The following is a 10,182-nucleotide window of genomic DNA, read 5'->3' as shown; positions in this document are numbered from 1 at the left end:
TGCCTTGACCAGGCAAATTATTTGGAGCATTTGTCGAGGCAAACAATACGTCCTCTGCGCTTGTGGATGAGGGTGCGGTTGTCGACACTGAAACTGGAATAGTCCCTGAAAGCCCTATATTATTTTCAGGAAAAGCCTGGGAATTATCTGCAGGTCTCGATCCATTTGGACCCGTTGCATCTCGTGTTCCTTGAGTAGAAGTCGAATTTGCCGCTCCTGATCCTGAACCTTGTGGGGGATCTTGATCACCCCCTGCACTGGCCGTAACGACCATTTTTCTGTTGTACCTTCGTTTGGGAATCGTTTGTGCACTGTTCTTTAATTTACCGTTCCTAAGGTTCATACAAGATCTTGATATTGTCTAGACAAAAATAAAGCAATTGATTAAAACAATCTACTTGACGCTGTCCCACTGGGCGTGCCAATTTGTTTACGGTGATTTCCGGTAAACAACCGCTAGTCTTCCAAACTATAATAAATATGATTTGGTTACTCGCAGGATCGACTAGATTGATCCTAGGACACATAGTCAAGAAGATTGTCATCAACGTTCATTCGAACCATATTCATTATTTGTCTTCTTCAATAAGCGTTGTTTGATTAAAGAACAAATAGTCTTGACAATCACTTTGTTATATATAAATGTGACTTCAGCGAAAAGATAAGTAACATAACATAGAAAATTAAAAGGACTATTGAAACGTAAAGAATCTTAAACTGCAGAAATGTAAAAGACTTTGAAAGTAAATAACATGAAATTAATTCGAAAGTAAATGACATTAAAGTAAAGATACAGAAATGTAAATGGCAAGAAGTAAACGAAATGCAGTAATTCTGGAAGATATTTAAAAACAAAAGATGATACACATGTATTAAAATGGTGGTGTCATACGTACATTTTCTCAGCGAACTCTTTCTCTTAACGCTTGATACTTGAGTAAATATGTGAGTGATTTGTACAAAATGAACACACAGAATCCTAACATTAAGACTCCTATTTATACTAGTTTCGACCTTAACGGTCCTATACTAATCTGCTGCCACGTTTCTCATAAGAACTTCTAGCGATGCCATCTGTTACTTGGACAGTTACGAAACCGTCTTCGAATTTCAAATCTTCCCGCCTGAGTCTGTCTTCGACGCGTGGCAGTGTATTAAACAAACACTACGAAAAAAACACACGCTAAGTAGTAATACTTGAATATATTTATAAATTTGTCTAAGTCCCCGAAGACACATACTTTTCACTAGCTTTCAGTATTCATTATCTTCATAGCGAACTTAGAAATCTTTACTCTCGAAGCATGACCATCAGTAGCCATTCTTTTATTTTTAAGGGATGGCCATCAGTAACCATCTTTCCTTCGATTTTCTACTTCTTCGAAGGATAAATACTACAAAACGAAATCTTCAGCTAACACATGGCAAACTAAATGACTTAGCCTTCAAAGTCTATTTCAATATCGCGTAACATGTCAAACTATGCAAACCTTCTCGATATTTGTCTCATTCTTTGTGGTCTCTGAACTTGTTATGAATCTTCAACACAACCTGAAACAATATCTGCTTCTGGACTACCTCCAGAAACACCATCTTCAGAATTACCACCTTCAGAAGTTTGACCTTCAGAAGTTTAATCCCAGGACTCTTGACCACCTTTAGAATCTAGATCACCTTCAAGGTCTGGATCACTTCCAGAGTCTCTGTTATAGTCACCTTCATACTCTAATACACCTTCAGATTCTGAATCATCTTCAGAATCTTCAGATTCTGAACCATCTTCAGAAGTTACCTCAGGTGTTAACACTACACCAGAGTTGGATTGAGATTTGCTCAAATCCCATGCTTCTGACTTCTTCACAATGACGTCTCTGCTGACTTCAGCTTGAAAGTTATCTTCTGATTCTGAATTATCTTCAGAATCTGACTCGAGTTCAGATTCAGAGTTAACTTCTGACTCAGACACATATTTAAAGTCTCATTCAGATTCAGAAAATGTCAATCACACATGTTCCTCATCAGATTTAGAAGCCATAAATAGCACATGTTCATTATTAGAAACTCATCTAGCTATGTTTGCTTCTTCTGATGTCATTTCCTTGTTTGACAAACCGCCCTTAGTAAAGTGACCAAACCTATTACAACTATAACACTGAACCATTATCTTGCCAAAATTCTCCTTCCCCTACTGATGTTTCATTTAATTATAGTAGGAGGCTTCTAACTTATGAGAACCACTATGTTTCTTCTTGGCTTCTGACTAAGACTGCTTATGGTCCTTCTTGACAAAATAAGATTTCAGAGCCTGCTCTACCTCTCTCTCAGAGGTTCTTTCAGTTAGACGTAACTCTTATGCTTCCAGCCTGCTTTGCAGCTCTTCAATTCTTATGGTGCTCAGATCCTTAGAATGTTCAATAGCTACAACAATGTAATCAAATTGAGGAGTAAGTGATCTCAATACCTTCTCACTAATCACTTGTTCTGAGAGCATTTCTCCATAAGCTTTCATCTAATTAGTGATCACAATCACTCTTGAGATGTACTCGGGTATCTTCTCATTGTTTTTCATGCTGAGATTCTCATACTGCTTACATAGACACTGAAGCTTCACCTTTTTCACTAATGCATCATCGCCACTATCACCGTACCAGTGTGTCCCACGTAGCCTACGCCGTCGTCGAATTAGAGATCTTCTCAAACACATTCACATCCACACACTGACAGAAGTAAAACAATGCTTTCAGATCCTTCTTCCTCGTTTCTTGTTGCGCGTTTCTTTGCGCTTCTATTGCATCTGCCGCAATCGACGTGTAACTTTCGTTGACGAGATCAAGCACATCTTGAACACCAAACAACACACGCATCTGAATCATCCACCGATTCCAATTCTTTCCACCGAACACCAGAAGTTTCGTATTCAATCTACCGTTTCCATAGTTCATCTTCGATAATGTTCAAGAAATCACTCAGATCTCACCAAACACCCGTGTTTCCTGATACCTCGAAATTAAGAAATGTGATTCCAAAACAATTATGATCTTCATTTTACTGTGAATTGAATGAATCCGAAATCAAAACCAACACACACCTCACGTACACTTGTATTTACTTTTCCATGGATCTGAACCGGAGCTCTAAATACCAATTGTTAAAGCACAATGAACAAGATGAAGATGGAAGAAGAAAAAAACAGCTATAACAAACTTTTTACTCAAATCGAAAAACGGTTACAATGAATGATTCCCTCTCTCTCTTGTTACCAATTATAAAGCAAAATACAATATATATACCAAATTTATATTGGGCCAAACTAATTAAAGCCCAACACAAGGGTGCAGTTATCGTGCATAGATAAAAATCTATGCACCATGCATATATTATTATGGACCCTTGGATCATTGAATCAAATTCTAGACATCAATTGTTGTTACTCAATACTCAATACTCACCACTCAATACTCAATACTCAATACTGGATTAAAAACATGATCCAATGATTTATGTAGGCTATGCATGGTGCATAAGTAAAATCCTTATGTATATTAGCCAAAACCCCAACACAAGATCCAAAACAAACTAACACCAAACACTGAATATGCAATTACACTTCAACATCATTCATGTTATATTTTTTTAGAATATCACTTTTATATATATATATATATATATATATATATATATATATATATATATATATATATATGACAACCACTGTTTAAAACAGTTTTATAAACACTTTTCCTTATTATTAAAATTTCGATGTGAAACTCCTGGACTAATTAATTAAACCAATTAAAGAGTTTCCATAAAAGAACATTTAAGAAAATGAAGATAGCGTGCATGCATTTGTTTCTGGGGCCTTTTGTTAGGACTTAAGGGAAAGTGATAAGCACGTTGCAAATCAAGACAAGCTTACAAAAAATGCCAACCACACATAAATCATCAAATATAAAAATTATTAAAAAATATAATATCAAAAACAAAATGAAATATTTTTTTACTTAAATGTTACAACATGTCGTACACAGGCTAGAGAACAACAACAACACCCACAAATTGCTATTGTTGCTCCACTAACTATCACCAAAGATGTTATTATTCTCACCGCTGATTACAATGAGTTACTACTCCGACCTTATTTATAAGTAAATATTCTCTTTTTAGATTCATCGAGCAGTGAATGTATCTGATATATATATATATATATATATATATATATATATATATATATATATATATATATATATATATATATATATATATATATATATATATATATATATATATATATATATAGGGATAGGATCAAATGACACCAAGGTGTCAAAGTTTAATTTGACACCAAATGTCAACCGTTAAAAGAATTGATCTAACGGCGATACTAAATAGCCTATTTTTTAGGAGAAAAATATGCTATGTATTTTATTATTATTATTTTATTTCATTTAGTATCACCGTTAAATCAATTCTTTTAACAGTTGAGATTTTGGTGTCAAATTAAACTTTGACACCTTGGTGTCATTTGATCATATCCCATATATATATATATATATATATATATATAGTAGTCCAATAAATAAATATTTGACAACCATTGTTTAAAACAGTTTTATAAACACTTTTCCTTATTATTAAAATTTCTATGTGAAACTCCTGGACTAATTAATTAAACCAATTAAAGAGTTTCCATAAAAGAACATTTAAGAAAATGAAGATAGCGTGCATGCATTTGTTTCTGGGGCCTTTTGTTAGGACTTAAGGGAAAGTGATAAGCACGTTGCAAATCAAGACAAGCTTACAAAAAATGCCAACCACACTTAAATCATCAAATATAAAAATTATTAAAAAATATAATATCAAAAACAAAATGAAAAATATTTTTTTACTTAAATGTTACAACATGTCGTACAAAGGCTAGAGAACAACAACGACACCCACAAATTGCTATTGTTGCTCCACTAACTATCACCAAAGATGTTACTATTCTCACTGCTGATTACAATGAGTTACTATTGCGACCTTATTTATAAATAAATATTCTCTTTTTAGGTTCATCGAGCAATGAATGTATCTGATATATATATATATATATATATATATATATATATATATATATATATATATATATATATATATATATATATATAGGGATAGGATCAAATGACACCAAAGTGTCAAAGTTTAATTTGACACTAAATCTCAACCGTTAAAAGAATTGATCTAACGGTGATACTAAATAGCCTATTTTTTAGGAGAAAAATATGCTATGTATTTTATTATTATTATTTTATTTCATTCAGTATCACCGTTAAATCAATTCTTTTAACAGTTTAGATTTTGGTGTCAAATTAAACTTTGACACGTTGGTGTCATTTAATCCTATCCCATATATATATATATATATATATATATATATATATATATATATATATATATATATATATATATATATATATATATATATATATATATATATATATATATATATATATATATATATATATATATATATATATATATCTTACATAGTAGTCCAATAAATAAATATTTGACAACCACTGTTTAAAACAGTTTTATAAACACTTTTCCTTATTATTAAAATTTCTATGTGAAACTCCTGGACTAATTAATTAAACCAATTAAAGAGTTTCCATAAAAGAATATTTAAGAAAATGAAGATAGCGTGCATGCATTTGTTTCTGGGGCCTTTTGTTAGGACTTAAGGGAGAGTGATAAGCACGTTGCAAATCGAGACAAGCTTACAGAAAATGCCAACCACACTTAAATCATCAAATATAAAAATTATTAAAAAATATAATATCAAAAAAAAAAAAGAAATATTTTTTTACTTAAATGTTACAACATGTCGTATAAAGGCAAGAGAACAACAACGACACCCACAAATTGCTATTGTTGCTCCACTAACTATCACCAAAGATGTTACTATTCTCACTGCTGATTACAATGAGTTACTACTCCGACCTTATTTATAAGTAAATATTCTTTTTTTAGGTTGATCGAGCCATGAATATATATATATATATATATATATATATATATATATATATATATATATATATATATATATATATATATATATATATATATATATATATATATATATATATATATCTTAGTTCGTCCATCATCATGTTGATTTCAAATTCACTTTACATGAGGTTAGAAAATTCCTCAAACATTTGTTCATTGTTGAACCAAAGATAATGTCATACAAATATATTTGATTAAATAATTTTTATATGTTTTAGAGCATATAAATTTTTTGTTAGCTTAAAGACGTGATTTGAGTGTGATAGATTTTTAAAATCAGGAGATTGATGAACATATTTTTCCTCATTAAAAAAACATTTTTAACATCTATTAAAAAAATTGATGCATTTATTTACAACATAAACAAGAAGAATTGTGATAACTTCTAACATTGATAGTGGCACATATGTTTCATCTTGATAATACCTTCTTGATGATTGAATCTTTGAGAAACTGTTAAGAATCTTACATCGGATAATATATGACTTGAACATGTCCTTATAAGTGAGGGTAATCCTCACCCTACTAGCCAGCCAGTTTTGTAGGGATGAGTTAGGCCCAACCACATTTTTTTAACATGGTATCAAGAGTCTTGTTTAAGATCCGGTGGGCTACCTTTATGGTTTCCGCTATCGGACCACTCACAATTTATTCCCACGCTCCAGTTGTCTAGTCATGGGCGTGAGGGGGTGTGTTAAGAGTCCCACATCGAACAATATATGGCCTGAACATGTCTTTATAAGTAGGAACAATCCTCACTCTACTAGCCGGTTTTGTAGGGATGAATTAGGTCCAACCACATTTCTTAACATAAATAAGTGGCTCAACTTCTAATAACTTTTAAATTTTTATCTAGCTTGTTTCCGAATACCTATCTGATTTCAAATAATAGTTTTGGTTTAAGGACATGAAAAAAATCTCTAAATTTTATTACTTTCCAAATAATAGTTTTGGTTTAAGGACATGAAAAAAATCTCTAAATTTTATTATTTTCAAAAATTGTAAATTTTAATTTCCAGTATCATCAATTCTTAAAGTCTAATTAATTCTACTTTAAGAGAATCAAACACCTCAAAATCATTTTAAAATCGATTATTAAATTTTAAAATGGTCATTTCCCATTTTAAAATTGTTTTTTTTTAATCTTTCAAATGTTAAACAAAACATACATTTAATAGTACAATAAATTGTCGTTGAAAAGTTTTATTATATCATTTAACTGTTTAACACTTATATATTATAAAAAAAGGTAGATATAAAAATAATTCAAGAAATTATGAAGAAAAACCAAAATCCAAATTTAAAAATAGGAGATTAATGGCTAATTTCGGTCATAGACAAATATCAAAAGTGTTAATTAAATATTTAATTAAACTATATATTTTTTTAGCTCATCATCACGGATATAGTCCAATTCAAAGGATCAACTCTAATATTAAATGGGTCAAACCCCCTCTCAATTATAATTCCAGAGGATTAAATTGTATTCCAGCGTCAGAATTGATTTAACTACATTATTTATGCACACGCAAATTTGATTTTGAGGAGTTGGTAACACCTACGCCATCGATATTGATAAAGGTCATAGTCCTACTTACTTCACGATCACATGAAAACGACTTTCTAGAAAACGCGTTTTATTATTTTTTGTGTGGCAGTGATTAAAAAAAGTATTATTTATATGGTGAAGAATATAAGATGTCCTATTTTGTATCTATATATCATCGTTGTTGCAAACAATATTCGAGATGAAGCTATATGTTGTTTGAAATAAATGAAAATGAATCAATTCTGATTGGCAAAGGAGTTTGGAATTTGTATTTGGCCTGAAAGTCAAACGCAAGAAGAGATAAGGCTTTTGTAATCTTTTGAAAATTCTCGATGCTGGGGGATAAGGTTCTTTCTAGGGTGTATATATATATGATAAGACTAAATAACTTACGATTAATGATTTAATATAATAAATTTTATATAAGACTAAATAACTAAATAGAATTTATATATTATTTTATTATATATTATAAAATAATATATAATAAAATTTATATATTATTTTATTTTATAAAAATTAAAATAAAATTAATTATCTTAAAAATTATATTTATAGATTTGGATTATATTCCATCTATTTTCTTTTATAAGTAAATTTTATTTTTTAGATTTAATGAAAAAATGATGTATTTAAATTATATATAGACTAGATAAATCAATTATTTAATGAATCTAAAAAATAAAAGTTATCTATAAAAGAGAGTGGAGGGAGTACAATATTGTTGTCCATAAGTCTTTGAACTTTCTGTAAAAGGTCAACTGTTTTCTGATGATAGGAAACTAAAAATGTCAAAGGCAAATTGTATGAAATCATGTTGATTGTCGGAACACGTTTTTCATGTTTGACCACTTTATTCGAAGCAGCTTTGAGAGCTGCATGTCCCACAGTAAAATTACAAATTCCAATCAAGTTCACACAAGCATGTTTTACTCCTACCAACCCATACACCAGAATATTTGTTGGCCTAAGTGTCGATCTCCCCTCATATGGGTTAGTTAAAAAATTCATAGGTGCCTATCTTCATAGATACTCCGCCCTTCCTAAATATATCAAACATGACATCCGTAACAAGGTCATGCCGGTATTTGAAACATGAAAGCTCCCAATAGTGAATCATGTGTTCCCAAAATGTATTCAATTTGCGTTTCGACAAACAAGACAAATATGATCAATAGAAATAAAGGAAACATAAGGCAGTATCTTAGGATAGTGTGGTACTCCACCAATGACATATGTTTTGGTCTAATCTGTAACACCCTTCTAAAAACCCCCGCGAAAATACAATAATAATCAGAGTAATCATACAACAAGGATGTTACAATTAATAAAATAAATAAAACTCCAAGTCGGGCGTCATGCTTTATTAGGAATGATCCAAAAATATCAAAACATATGTTCAGCACAGCGGAAACTCATTCAACAATGTTATAAAACATCTCTAATAAAATCAACGGTACATAAACCAATAATGGAGAAACAGTGTATCACAAGCAACTCTAAGACTATCGTCCCCCAGTGTTACAAGATCAGAGCATGACCGACACAACCCAACATAACCGGATAAACTCTACGAGTCATCCTCACCGATCGCTTAGGCCGCAACTTCAATCTGAAATCATCAAAGTAAGGGTGAGACTACATCATAATTAAATAACATTATAAATCATCAGATATAAAATTTCATAAGCAATTATCTACCCTACTTAGCATATTCAGATTTATCAATTCATACCAATCACAAGCACAAGTCAAAAATATGCACCAATAACACCACACAATTATAACACCGGATTTCATCCTGACATGTCACAATTTATACAAAGACCATGCAGACTCTTATGCATGTGGTACCAAAATTCGTGAATCACATTCACAGGACTTCTCTCTTTGATACTGCCCTTTAGTCGCTCACACCCCACATGGGCACACGACTACTGCCTCATCGCTCACACCCCACATGGGCACACGATGACTACCTGCTAATCTCCGCACAATGGGAATTAGCCTTCCAATGCAAATGATTAATGAATGAATGCACACATGTCACATACTTATATCATCATCAATCCGATGCTTAACATCGCTTTATCACATCTTACCAATAACGTCACAACAAGTATGAACATGTATCATGCATCATTCAAAACAAATCAATCATCAACATTCATCAAAACACATGATAACAACATTTACCATGAATAACATCCATCTGCATCATCATTCATCAAACACATGATAACCATATTTGCCACGAACATTATCCATTTGCATAACAAGCAGAAGCAATCACATTATAACAACACACATCATTGCACATATTCAATTATGCAAACAACAATTCATTGCACCTCATCAACTATGCAAAACAAGAATAAACCACATTTGAAGAAAACGATACTTTTCAAAATAAAATCAAGTTATTGTTGTTTTCTTTATTTCATATGGTAGAGCATTCAATTTAAGGAACAACGTCCAAAACGACGTATAAAACGGACTTACGGTTTGAAAATTAGAAGCTTTTAAAGTTAGAACAGTTTTCAAAACGTGCTGCTGGAATTTGCACTGGAACCCGATTCGTC

Source organism: Vicia villosa, linkage group LG2, assembly GCF_029867415.1.
Source record: "Vicia villosa cultivar HV-30 ecotype Madison, WI linkage group LG2, Vvil1.0, whole genome shotgun sequence".
Lineage (NCBI taxonomy): Eukaryota > Viridiplantae > Streptophyta > Magnoliopsida > Fabales > Fabaceae > Vicia > Vicia villosa.
This window is presented reverse-complemented; position numbering follows the sequence as displayed.